This window comes from Dendropsophus ebraccatus, chromosome 5, assembly GCF_027789765.1.
Source record: "Dendropsophus ebraccatus isolate aDenEbr1 chromosome 5, aDenEbr1.pat, whole genome shotgun sequence".
Classification (NCBI taxonomy): Eukaryota; Metazoa; Chordata; class Amphibia; order Anura; family Hylidae; genus Dendropsophus; species Dendropsophus ebraccatus.
This window is the reverse complement of record NC_091458.1, coordinates 107,960,046-107,974,302: the sequence shown is the minus strand read 5'-3', so window position 1 is coordinate 107,974,302 and position 14,257 is coordinate 107,960,046. Positions and strand designations below refer to the sequence as shown.

The window sequence follows — 14,257 nt, the reverse complement described above, 5'->3', positions numbered from 1 at the left end:
GGCCGCACAGACATCCTTAGCAATGTCTGTGCAGTCCTTGCTTTTTAAAAAGAAAAAAATAAAGTTTAGCTTTCCTCTCTACATTACCTGGTGTCCTCCTGCCTGTTTCCCACTGACCCAAGCCACCTCTGAAGCTTCTAAACTCGTCCATTCCGACTGGGACACTTTTTGGTCACATCAAATCCAGAAATATTGTAATAAAAAGTGATCAAAAGGTGCATGTAAGGTACTGATAGAAAGTACAGATCATGGTGCAAGAAATGGCACATAGCCCTATAGACCAAATATAAAAGTGTTACATAGATGGTAATAGAGCAATTTTAAACTTTTTTTTAAAAAAGGTTTTATTTTTTAAAAACAGTCAAATAAAATAAACATTATATAAGTTGCCCATCGTTGTAATTGTACTGACGTGAGGAACATATATAACATATCAGTTTTACCATAGGGTTAAGGGTGTAAACACAAAACCCTGTAAAATACAAATAAATAGCTTTTTTATTTCACACACAAATCATGTTTTTAGGGTTTTGCACCATAGTTTATGGGGACACTAATTCTTGTTACAAAGTACAATTGGTGTCACAAAAAATAAGGGCTCAGGTGGGTCAGTAGGTGAAAAAATGCAAGCGCTATGGCCTTTTAAACATGAAGAGGAAAAAGCAAAAGTGCAAAAATAAAAATTGTCGTCGTCCTTAAAGGGGTACTCCGGCGCTGATAAAAACAAAAAACAATCAATCATAAACATAGTTTTCCCACTTACCATCCCTCCTAGTCTGTCTCCGTTTGAATTTCCCGCTGTTTGCAGGTCTTATTTTTTTTCTTTGCTTCCTGGTTTGGGGTTTCCCATGATGCACTTTGTCTCCTGTGATGTCTAACTGACTCTGTAAAACTGTTAGATGGTTTACATCTTGTTCAGCCAATCAGAGCTGACCAACCTGAGTCATCTGACAAAGAGAGGCTTAGACCCGCCTGCCACTTGATGTCATTGTCATAAAATGGCTTCCTGGGGTCCACAGTCGTTAGGTAAGAATGAGTTTACTTCACTTCCTGGTGGGGGATTGATGGGGGAAAAGATGGGGAAAGGGGGCAGATAGTTGATTAAAGCATATTACAAAGTTATATAACTTTGTAATGTGTATCAATTACTGGGAAAAAGCTTTTCGCTGGAGTACCCTTTTAACGAGTTAAACACATTCGACACTCCTGGCATTACAATGATACATGATGCCGGGAGGTCTGGGATTCCACAACGCAGCTTCACACTCTGTAGCTTCTGTGAAGTACAGAATGTGGGAATAAAACCATAGGCATGGGTCCTTGGGTGCCTGATGGCAAAAATGTGCATCTGTAGTTTCAGCAATTTATTTATCTCTGCATTGAAGAGAGTGAATTTTTTTGCAGCACGGATCATAAATAACGATTAATAAATAACGGTATATGTAGCAATACATACAGAAACCTATTTGTAAATGTAACATTTTGTTTGAGAAACAATAAAACTAAAATGTATTAATTTGTCTGTGAAAAGAATACATGTCTAAATCACAGTTCTCATTTCTCTTTTCAGGTGTTACACTTTGGACATTACTAAGCAAAACAAATGGAAGATCTAACACATAACCCTCAGAAGTATCGTTCCTGGCACTATGACATTAGTCCGGGTATTAGGAAGAAAAGTGCAAGAATACAGGCATCACATTTTTTTTTATAAATGTATAAAAAAAATTGCTGTCCAATAACTATGTAAAGTCACTATTAACGGTTTCTTGTTTAAGAACATTTCACATACAGCTCCTTTGACCACCTACATTAAAGTGGTACTCATTTTTGACATAGTGCTAGGGCTGCATAAAAATAATACACATTCTATTCTTACCTAACCACCCTCCCCTGGTGTCCTCTTGTGTTCTATTCAGGGTATCCCGCTGAAAGCTCCGATCGCTACTTCCATGATGCACTTGTCTTGGCAGTGACGGCTCAATCAGCCAATTACTGCTTGCGGAGTTGTGCCGCTTTGGACAGTGGTTTGATAAGCAGGCTTGGATGTAGCGGTCGGAGTGCTCATTGGGATACCCAAAGACTCCACAGGGGGATCCTGAGGGAGGCTGGATAGTTAAGAATAGGATGTTTATTATTTTCTAGGCTGCCCCAGCACTATATAAAAAAAGGTAAATGTCTGGTGTACCCATTTAATAATTGCTGCATAATATATTTTCATTTTGAGTTCACTTAAAGTGTGTGATGTCATTGGCACCATCAGTTACAGTGGAACTAAGGCGGGGCTTAGCGTCTGTTGAACCCCCTCTCCCTGCCTAATCACAGAGGAAGCATTAGTAACAGCACTGGGAGAAAAAGGTAGGAAGAGGGAGCTCAATGAAAGCTAAGCCCCGCCCTAGTGACACTGTCTGTAACTGATGGTGTCAATAACAGGAAAACTGGGGTGACAGTTTCACTGTAAAAACCTTGAGATATATATCCTTATACCCCAAGTGAATGAATAAACATTGTGCATGCTTGCCTCTGCTCTGTAGAAGTCCTAAGTCCTAAAAAGTCCGATAAGGAGCAAAAGGAGAACTCTCTGTTCTTTGGCAACAATTAAGTGTAGTAGCTTTTCTTATCAATTTATAATCTGATAGGTCTCTGGGGACCATATATTGAAAGGATTTTTAGAATAGGGAGATGGAAAAGGAGCTTGCTGTGTCCTCTCCAGGCATTGACCTGGTTTTGCAGGGCTTTCTGAATCAGTGCACTTAAAAAAAAGTGAATGGAGTTGAGGTCAATCAAAAGTACTGCTGCTGTATTCACTTGGGGGGAAAGTACCTCACTTTGTATTATAGGTAGGGGTCTTAGTGGTCAGACCCCCACCAGTCAGCTAGTTCTCACATATCCTGTGCATAGGTGATAACTTTTAGGATATGTTCCCACTTCGGTAACATACAGTATCTAGGGAATGTGGGCTACTAGTTAAATAGATGGCTGCTAATGAAAAACATGATCTTTATTAGCACACGTCTTTTAAATGAGATGGATGCGTTCCCCTGATATGTTCCCGAAGGGGGAACATAGGATTAAGGAGTTGTCCCAAGATTAAAGGGAACCAATCATCCAAAAAATGGGTATACATTTAAGCAGAGTGCTGATACATCACCCAGTTCACTTCTCAAACATATACATGTAGCCAGCGACCCTGCCCGGTATAACCCACAAACTTACTTTGAAAAACTCCTGCGTATAAATACCAGACATGGACTGGTTGATGCGCTGGGTCATGTATTAGCACCATTGCTTAGCTGTATACCCATTTTTTTGATGATTGGTTCCCTTTAAGGCTATTACATGTGTTATTAATTACCCCTTAAAGGGAACCAAATCAGCCCTTTTGAGCTGATATGGTTCCCTGGATCATTGTATAAAGCACCTGGAGCGGCCTCGGCACGTACCGGCCACGGCCGCAGCAGGTGCTTTATAACGGAGATAATTACTTTTATTCCCCGTCTTGTGACTAGATACGAGCGGGGAAGTAGTTATGGTGGGCGGCTCCCCGCTCGTATCTAGTCACTGTGCTCTGCCTGTCAGCGCGCTCAGAGGGGATGATTGACAGGCAGAGAGGTCCGTTACTGGCCTCTCTGCCTGTCAATCATCCCGCCGAGCACGCTGACAGGCAGAGCGCTGTGACTAGATACGAGCGGGGAGCCGCCCACCATGACTACTTCCCCGCTCGTATCTAGTCACGAGCCGGGGAATAAAAGTAATTTTCTCCGTTATAAAGCACCTGCTGCGGTCGCGGCCGGTACGTGCCGGGGCCGCTCCAGGTGCTTTATACAAGGATCCAGGGGCTGATTGGTTCCCTTTAAAATACTTTTATGGAGTTTTATATAGTTGTGTTTTATTTTTATAGTTTTTGTAATAAAATCCATTATGTTGATTATAGATGCATGTAAATATTTGTAACAGTTGAATTGCATTTATATTAGGAAAACATCAAAAATGACCCTTTACTTCACAAAAAAAGATAATATAAGGGTGGCTTCACATGTACCAGATTTGCAGCGGATTTCACGCTGCCAATCCTGGTACTATGAACTTCAATAGGGTTACATGCCCGCAGCAGAATGTATCTCGGTCCCTTTAACCACCCACCGCCCGCAGCATACATTACCTGCACGACGCTGCAGCTGCACGTGAGGCTCCCAGCTCCTGTTGGTCCCGCTCAGCCAATCAGTGATTGCGGCGGGGCCATGCACTGATTTGCTGAGTGAAAGTGACCGGAGCCTCACATGTAGCCGAGCAGATAATGTATGCTGCGGGCGGAGGAGGGTAAAGGGGCCAGGTTACATACTCGCAGGAAAATGAAAATTCCGCTGCGGGTATGTAATTCCATTAAAGTGACAGTACCAGGATTCACAGCGGCGAATCTGGTACATGTGAAGCTACCCTAAAGCATTTTTCAATTGCACTCCTACACTAAGAAATGGTTGCTTAAAAGGAAGTAATGTAGTTTATGCTGTTCTTGACTGAGTGCAGTTAAATTTTTTTACTTAAAACAAACATGCTATACAAACATATACTGTACACAAATAAAGTTCACAGGCTGCAGTCCCATTATTAGAGGTATCAACCTCCTCTCCAATCAACAGGTGTGTAGGCAGAGTTCCAGAAAGTGTATTGGATCAGTAAGTGTATTAATCTCTGAGATCAACAGATTTATAAAACAATGAAAAAATAAATGAACACATTTCAAGGCCGAACCGGCCCCTTCCTCGGTACATGTGTAGGTAATAGTTCATTTCAGGGGTGTGGTTTGCAATTTAAATTACATATTAAAGGGGTAGTTCATAAAAAAGAAACATTTTTTAAAATTAACTGGTGCCAGAAAGTTCCAGAGATTTGTAATTTAATTCTTTTAAAAAATATTATGTCTTTTAGGAAGCTGTGTATTCTTTCCAGTCTGGAGAGCAGGAGAGTTTTTCCTATGCGGATTTGCTACTGGACAGTTCCTTTCAAAGACAGAGGTGTTAGCAGAGAGCACTGTGACAGACTGGAAAGAATACACCACTTCCTGCAGGACATAAAGCAGCTGATAAGTACTGGAAGACTTAAGATATAAAAACACAATAGTTCAGGTTCAAGAAGTCCAGGTCAAAACACACACTAGTAAGCCAGTACAAAATCAATTTGTCTAAAATCTAAGTCAGAACCGGAAAAGTCCAAAAATCAGGAAATGAATGTGGGAACAGTTGCTAGGTCAAGACACACTAGTAAACTAGGTTCTATTGCAGGCAAGGAATGAACACAAGTGGAGGATATCTGAGGGACTAGTCCCAGCCCAGATCATGTCAGGCAGCTGACTGGCGGTACCAGCAGTCAGATGATTGCAACAACTAACACCTAATGGCGATCGGCCGGGGTTGGTAAGGCTGCGGCTACATCAGAAGGAAGTGCTGTTGCGCACCAAGCAACCAGCTCGCTTGTCAGGGACGCCGTCAGCAAGGGGGTGGGTGGCATGCTCCGGGAGCAATGCGGGCCAGGCATGCAGATTGTTTTCTAACGGGGTGATTTCAATTTTTATTTGGGTAGGGGTTTTGCAATATGCAAACCCTTTAGGGAGGGGAGGCTAGGCAGCTAAATGACGTCCGTTATTTTGGACTTAAAATAATGGACGTAATTTTAAACGGAACTGAAGAAACGTGTGAACATAGCCTATAAAAATATGAAATTCTAAACCTTTACTCAACAGTAGGAAAGATAAAGATAAATTGAAAATTTTCTATATGAACTTGCTGAAGCCGCTTTTGATTACAAGGTTTATCAGTCGATAACTAAAGCAACACTTGTGTGTGGTGTGTCCTGCTGGCCAATATAAAATGAGCTGTGTTTTTTCTAATCCTGGGTAACCCCTTTAATATTTAAATTAGAAAATTAATATTTAAATTTGAAAAATTAGCACATTTACTGTCACCACAGGGTAAAAAAAACTAATAGAAAATAATGTTAAATTAAAAAAGTTGCATTTTTTCTAGTTATATCCATCCCCAAAAACTTGAAATAAAAAGCAATTTATTATGATACAGTCAGCTGTTCTAAACCCTTCACCAAGGCATAATTGCTGTAAAAAAGATGGCCTGTCCTGGAACCTACCCCTTTTGGACCCTGGTAATCTCCTAGGCACTAATTCTCGGGTGAATACTTATGTAAGCCAGCTAAGTTCCCTTCCTACCTGTGTTTTGTTTACCACCAATCAATAGCCAGTCAATATCAAGTCCAAACCATCCAAAATAACCAACAACATAAAATACAAGGTGACTACCAGAAAAAAATAAGAAAGTTACCACCTTTAGAAGGTGAGGAGGAAAAAAATGAAAATAAAATGGGTTAAAGGGTTAAATGATGTGTAATTTATAGAGATCAGCGAATTTACATGACAAACGAAGCAAAGCGCTTAGTTTTCTCGGCACTTGGCTTATACCCTGGCTGCCTTTGATATCTGTGCCGCTCCCTGCCACTTAACCACGCATGCCTGGAAAAGCTGGATCTAGTCCTGGGAAACTGGGAGAAATTTCCCAAGACTATATCCAGCTTTTCCAGGAACCTGGGCTGGAGCAGCACAGATGTCGAAGGCAGTATATGCTAAGTGCACAGCAAATGAGGCAATTTGCTTCATTTGTAACGTAAATTTGCTCATTTCTAGTAATTTCTTAATTATACATTTCCATTAAGGGTCAAGAAAAGTTGAGATTCATGCTGACTTACATGAAAACATATACAGTGGTGTAATTGTGTTTAATTGGTTCCAACACCCACCAATAATTACCTACAGTACCCATATATTACATTGAAAAGTGCCTAGTATAATCTCTACAGTACATTACAGAGCAGCACTATACAGTACAGGACATTATACACAAGAAACATTCAACAAAACCAGCAATTATAGTACAGTAGTCACTAAAGGCTGTATTCCACGGGGCGACTGGAGGAGCAACGAGCGCTGTCAGCAATTACACACGACAGCGAGCGGGTGAGTCCGGGGTAGGTTGGGGGGAGCAGATCGGGTGAGTCCGGAGTGGCGGCAGCAGATCGTTGTTAGCTGATCATTGCCTTCTATTACATGAGACAATTATCCGCCGAATACGGCCGATAATGGTTCCATATAATAGGGCCTTTACTCCTCACTCATCCTTTACCGTATAGTGCCCCCCACCCCAGCACTGTAATGTAAGGGAGATGGTGGTGCGCTGACTGTACTACTACTGTACTGTATATGCACTCCAGCAGTCTTATATGTGAAGCTTCACCAGTGCTAAACTCACCAGGTACAACCCACGATGCACGCTTGCACAAAGGATCGGATACTGAGCAAAGTTCGAATTTCGAACCATACTCCAGGGTAAATCTTCAAATTCAGATGCTTTTGATCACCGAGGTATCACTTTACTTCAAGACTGGGTGCCAAAAAAGTGTTTAAGAACAGAAGCAAACTTTTTTTGAAAATATTGTTTGAGAACTGAACTGTTTGAGGTCAGAGCAGTTTGAGAACCAAGGTACCACTGTAGAGGGTATTACTGTGAAGATAAATATTTTCTGTGTTATTTAGTTGGTCATCATGGTTTGGATATCACCAGCCTAATCTGGTATTAAAAATATATACTATTAAACTGTAGGTGGCATTGCAGTACTATGTAGGTTCAGCTAGGTTGAACACTTCCTTTTCCGTTTGTAAAGTAGTCATATGAGAGCATGGTGGAGGAACTCTAGTTACACAACATGTGCTGGCAGACATACTGTGGTTTTTGAGCTTTCTGAATCTGCTGATATGTAATTGCTTAAATCTTTTTCATAGGTCTATAATAATTATGTCATATATGTTAGTCAATGTACACAGTCATATACAATAATAGAGATGAGATTTAGTTTGACATATCAAAAATTTTTGTCTTCTTTACCTCCCAGCTATTGGAACTCATAAACCTCAACAATTGCTTGATTGATCTATAGATTTTGCAATGACTGTAAACTTTTTTTTTCCTTTGTAAACAAAGTTCAAGGAAATAATTTTCTCTACTCTCTTTGTTGCACTCTGCTTAGTGTTCACCTTGTGTCACCCTGCTCTGAAAGTACACTAGAAGTGATACATAGGCACAAATTGATGTGTCCAACCATTAAATCATATTTATTATATAGATCACTTACATAGTGTTAGGACTAAGGCCGTGCATTCGGCTCTTGGCATCGCTGATGCGTGTGGCCAAAGCTTATATAACAACCGCTCAGGCCGGTTGCTGGAGGTGCGACAACGGCGTCCATAGCAGCCAGACTGCTTTTCACGTTTTTCTCTATCTCTGCTCTGCTATTCCTTGTTGTAGCAGTGGCCAGGGTTCACTCCCCTGGCCAATCAGCATAAGGTGTAGTCTGTTTTACTGATTGTTGATTGACAACTGACACACAAATACTGACAAGTACTTTCCTCTGTTTTCCATCCCCTGCCTGCGATAGAGTTTAGCTTGCTAGTTTATCTTGACCAAGTGTTAATCCTGCATAGTATTTCTGGTTACCTGACTTCTGGCTTCTGACTATTTGACTATCCCCTTGGACACATTTTTATACTGACTGCACCGCTCAGCTGTTATTGACTCAGATTTCTGACCTTGCTCCCATTGTGTTTGTCTTGTTTTGTTCTGTGTTGCAAGTAGGTAGAGACAGAGGGGCGTGTGCCAGTGTCAGGGCTCACCTGTCTTTGTGTTTCCCTGTCCCTATTCTAACACATCGTATATATACTATGTAGATCAATTACATAGTATGGCACCACCTAGTGTTCAAAGTGTATGGCAATGTGCATGCTAGTTTCTAGTGCTCAGTGACTGCACCACAGCCAAATCTCTCTGTAGTGACCCAATGTTTACTGCAGAGCAGCTAAAAGAAATAATTATTTTCAATATGTTGCCCCACATCATTTGTACACTGACTGTCACATGTTAAGCTTGCAAATGACGATCGCAATATAGTACCTCTCAACTTTATCAGCTCACCCCTTCAGGCTGGATAGGAGGGTATTGGGCTGAGATGAGAGCAAACTAGAAGTGATCTCCTGGAGAGTGAAGTGCAATAACTTTCTTGCTCCCTGGCTACCCCTTTAAAGGAGTATTCCACACAAAATAATTTGTACATTAATAAATAGCTCACCCATAGCTCTCCATCTTCATAAAATGAAGTAATTATGAGTTATGTGCTGTTTTTATGCATTTTACATGGACTCACCCCCTCTGGACACAGAAAAACAGCTAAATGGAGTCCTCTCCATCTCACTTCCTGCTCCTGGGCCCCACCTTCCAAGACACCCCCACCCCCTTAGCCACTACCCACAGCAACCCCCGTCGAACCTCTTCCTCGACCTCAACAACAAGTTTCCCCCACACCTCATCCACCGGCTGCTGCACCCCAGCCACTGACCAATGCTGAAACCGCACACCCCTGCCCCCCCCCATGTTTTTTTAAATGTATGTTTAATAACTGCAGATATTGGTTGCAGGGCCATAGGTATAGGCACTTCCCAAAAAGTCAATTCTGGTGACACATTATGTTCTTTTCAGTGTACTAAAAATAGAACTTGAAGCCTGTATTGTGTGAATTCTTATTTAAAATGTTTCCTGTTCAGAAATATTGCATAACACAAATTACAACGCTATCTGCAACATTGATCTTTATTATTCAAGCAAATCATTCCTATTTATTTTCTGAATGCAAAGGTTAATGAGGATTGAAGGAAGTGATAATGATGATAACAACCCAGTTATGCAGTAGGAGTCCTATTTAGTAAGATCAACTCCCTTAGGGCCGCTTACAAGGGCGATTATCAGCAATAAGCATTACTAGAAACGCTAATTTGGCTAATAATCGGTCTGCAATAAAGTGCCAGCGATCAGCCGAGGAGTGGAAAATGCCGGTGTCTGCTGATCACGTTTTGAGTAGCCATAAAAAAATCATTGTTTATCGGCTGCACATTTCCCTGTGTAAACAGGGGATGTGTGGCTGATAGCAATGTATTTAAATGGCAGCATGAACGATACAGGGATCGTTTGTGCGGCCTGGCAGCTCAATTAGTTATGCCATGTTAAGGCACTGCAAATAAGCGCCAATCTCGCTGATTGACGCTTGCATGTTCACACTGAGTAAATGTTGCAAAGTTCCACGACGGAACTGTCCACCACGGAATCCTGCCTGCCTCAGTGTCACACAGTGTGTCCTTGGGAGGACTCATGCGCTTCTGCTCTCCGCTTAAAGAACTGACATGTCAATTCTTTGAGCGAAGGCCCGCGAGCCCTCCCATAGAAAACCCATTTGACACTGAACCAGGCAGGATTTCGTGACAGAACTTTCCGCCACACTTACTCAGTGTGAACATACCCTAAAGCTTTGTTCACACGATGTACGAACAACGGCCATTGTAGTGGGTGTCAAACAAAGGCCGTTGTTGCATTAAAAATTGCATTGATTTCAATGAGCAACGGGCGGAAATATTTGACATGTTTTAATTGAAAACAACGGCCGTTCTTGTCATAAAAAATATGTTGTGTGAACATAGACTAAAAGTAGCTTATTCCTGTCTATTAGACTAAGGTGCTTAAGAATTTCATGGCTGACAATTACTGGTGGGTTTCATACACGATACTGTAAAAAAGGAGGATTTTATCAGGCAAAATGATATTAGATCCACATCACGGATTCTGTTTTACTGTTCTCTATAATGATACAAAATAGAAAAGTAAAAAAAAAACCTCAGTAACATATCAATTGGATCCTTCAGGTATTTCTCTAATTTGGCACTGGAAAGACAGTTGGCAAGCCTATAAAATTTGAGTGCCTTGCTTTACTGTAAATATATGGATCTCCATATAGAAAAAAGGCAAAAGATACTATACTAGGCAATGCCTCTACTTAACCCCTAGACAACCCTGGGCGTACCCGTACGTCCTGGGTCGCCTAGGGGACTTCAAAGCGGTGCCACGCGGTGACCTCGCTCAGAACTGCTGCGGTGCTGGGTGCAGCTTGTAGACTGGGACTGCAGCTATTAGCGGGCACGGTCCGATCGCCGTGCCCGCTAATTAAGTTTTCTGAGGCAGCTGTCAAAGAGAGATCAGTGTGCTTATACTAGTCTCCAAGTCTCCAAGTGTAAAAAAAAAAAAGTGTAGTTAATAAAAAGCCCCCTCCCCTAAATAAAGTTTGAATCACCCCCCTTTTCCCATGTTATAAATAAGAATAAATAAATAAGTAAACATGTTTAGTATCGCCGCGTGCATAATCGCCGCTAAATATTAATTTATTTAATTCTTGATCTTGCACGGCACATGGCAAAAGCGTAAAAAAATCCCAAAGTGCAAAATTGCGCATTTTTGGTAGCATCAAATCTAGAAAAATTGTAATAAAAAGCGATCAAAAAGACGCATATGCGCAATCAAGGTACCCATAGAAAGAACACATCATAATGGAAAAAAAAAATGACACCTCACACAGCCCCATAGACCAAAGGACAAAAGCGCTATAAGCATGGAAATAGAGCGATTTTAGGGAACATATATTTGTTATCAATGGTTTGAATTTTTTAAAAGCCATCACATAAAATAAAAGTTATACATGTTATATGTCGTTGTAATCGTAACAGGGTGAACAACGTAAAAACAAAAAAAATTTCAAAAAAAAAAATTCAGCCTGTCATTGCAAAGTACAATTAGTACCACAAAATTCAAGTGCTATGGCCTTTTAAGCACAAGAAGGAAAAAACGAAAACACAAAAATTTAAATTGGCCCGGTCCTCTAAGGGTTAAAGGGAACCTGTCTTTCCGGCTGCTAGGGCAGAGCTCACCCGACCCCCCGGTGGAGCCCCGCATACTTAATCCTTTCGGGAAGTCTTGCCCCTGAACCCAGTCCCAGGGCAGAGAAATCGCCCCAAGCTGTGCGAGCGCTATATGAAAATCAATAGAGATAAGTCTGACATCAATTTAGCCTGATAATAAATGTCCCCCTATGTGTATTGGGCAGCTGTGATTCTATTGACTCCAATTATAATTTGGTAATAATGGACGTCATTTAAAAAAAAAAAAATAGCGTCCGACTTTTCTCTTTTTAAGTTAGTGTGAACATAGCCGGAGAGAGTGGGCTTAGTGGTACATTTTAGATCCTACTCTTGGTACTGTACTTTAGACCAGAAAGGTACTTTAGGAAACTTGAAATTATCAAATAGTTAATCAGTGTTGGTGGTGCACAATATTTTTTCTTTGCATGGTTTTCTTATTGTTTGTTGTAAAATATTTGAAACCAAGACTTGGGGACAAAATGGATGACACCCAAGAGTTCCTACAGAACTCAGTCCAGTCATTAAAGTTCTGTTCAGGAGATTTGAAGATTCTCTAATGACTGTTATGTACATTACGTAATTACAGTACATGCTAATATATAGAATTCTGGTGTAAAATGTGGACCTAATCTGATTGCTACTAAAGCATCACAAGGGACATTTTTTTTAAAGAACAGAACCTGCCTCTGGTTCAGTATGGAGAAACAAAGTGTACCCATGCCAGAGGCGTAGCTAAAGGTTTACTGGCCCCTATGCAAATGCTTGAGCACTCCCTCCATGTATGGTCTTATAGACATGCTGTCTCCAAGAAATACACACACACACACACACACACACTTTCCTTTTGATAATGGTGAGATAAGCTCAAGAGGTGAGGCTAAGGCATTATTAGAGGGGAGCTAAGCATGGCCCCTAAAGATTTATGTATCTCTGCGGGCCTGGAGGTCCAGGAGCTGTAATACTAATCTTGCCATAGCTATAATTAGTAAAACCATCTCTGTACTGGCCAGGACTTCATGTATTTAGTCTTTTTTTTTTAACCAGCACAAGACTAAAAAGCTTCAGGATACTGGGCCTGGATTTTGGATATGTACAGGTGGTTTTACAGCATGATAAAGAATAATAGTAATAATTGTAAATTGTCGGTGGTGCCCCATAGACCTCCATATACAGCACTGGAACTGAATTTTGGCAGGTCAGGCATTAGCAGTTAACCTTACTTACCTGATTTATGGGCCCGGTCACACCTGCGACTCCTATAGTGATGCCACTGACCTATGCCCGTTCCTTTCTTTACATCCTTTCCATTTCTTGTTGAACTTAAGAAATGTATGTCTTTTATTCAAATTTCCTTGAGCTATTATGTTATTATGTTGAGGACATGCGTCATGATGATATATGATACCTAATCATATTTCTTTCATCTTAGAAGTGTCGCAACAAAGGAAAACAGAAAAAGATGACAAGAAAGTATAGTAGGTTTACCAAACAGGTTTTGCAACAATAGAGTAATATGTACTCTGTGGTTAGGTGAACAATTCTGGACTTTACAGTGTTATAGAAAGTGGTCAGAAATCCACAGCTGTCTGCATCATTCCTATTAAGCTGTCAATGGTTTTATTACTTTGACACAATCTGCAGTCTGTGCTCCAGGCATTGTTAAAAGTGTCATCTTGATTTTTTTTTTGTGGTTATACTGGAATATAGTATTTTGTCTAATCTTTTTCTATCTTGTATGTGTACACCATTATGGGGGCTGCCATCTTGCCTGAGCTATTTTAACAGCATTTAGTAATTTGCTTTTACAGCAAGCTCCGTGGAGCACAGGCGCCAAAGACAGCACCTGTCCCATTCAGATAAATGGGAAGATGGTAAAACCCTGGTATCTTCTTAACCTGTTTGGTGAGGCCCAGGCATTACTTTGTTTTGTTAGGTGAGGCTTCGGGAGAAATCATTTAGCTTGGCAGGTAGATTTTTCATCGGACTCCAAATGTGCAGGGCCGTTTTAATACATTGGTGGGCCCAATGCACAGCCCTCAAGAGTGCCCCCCCCCTAACCAGCGTTATCAGAATAGGAGCTCCACACACAGTATAATGCCCCCACACTGTATTAAGAACCCCAATACATACGGTATTTACCTTATAACCTTATAAAGATATCACCAATGATACCATTACATAATACCGCCACACCATGACCACTATCACTACAGACCTTATAAAAGTTACATCCATTTACTCACAGGGGGCGTCTTCTCTGATCAAAGTCTTTCATCTTTTCTTTCACTCCATCCAGCCTGGGCAACCTTTAAGTCTTCCCCCAGCTGTGAATCCTCTCTCTAGAATCTGCCAGAGAAACATTTTAGGCTCCAACACACAGTAGTTAGGTCCCCTGTACCCCTATAT

At 41.0% G+C, this 14,257-nt stretch overlaps 2 protein-coding genes and 1 non-coding gene across 8 annotated transcripts in view; 2 read left to right on the top strand and 1 right to left on the bottom strand.

Annotated features, from left to right (window-relative positions):
• IL1R2 (interleukin 1 receptor type 2) overlaps positions 1–2,347 on the top strand; it is a 36,824-nt gene extending 34,477 nt beyond the window's left edge. For all 6 annotated transcript variants that reach the window (XM_069970961.1, XM_069970960.1, XM_069970959.1 and 3 more), the window contains one exon: positions 1,571–2,347. The gene's annotated coding sequence lies outside the window, so the exon portion shown is untranslated. The remainder of the gene's footprint in view (positions 1–1,570) is intronic.
• RPL31 (ribosomal protein L31) overlaps positions 1–14,257 on the bottom strand; it is a 384,238-nt gene that overhangs the window by 43,192 nt on the left and 326,789 nt on the right. The gene's annotated exons all lie outside the window — the stretch shown is intronic.
• Positions 2,576–2,758, top strand: LOC138794294 (U2 spliceosomal RNA). The gene has a single exon (XR_011363442.1). It is a non-coding gene; the product is annotated as a U2 spliceosomal RNA (small nuclear RNA).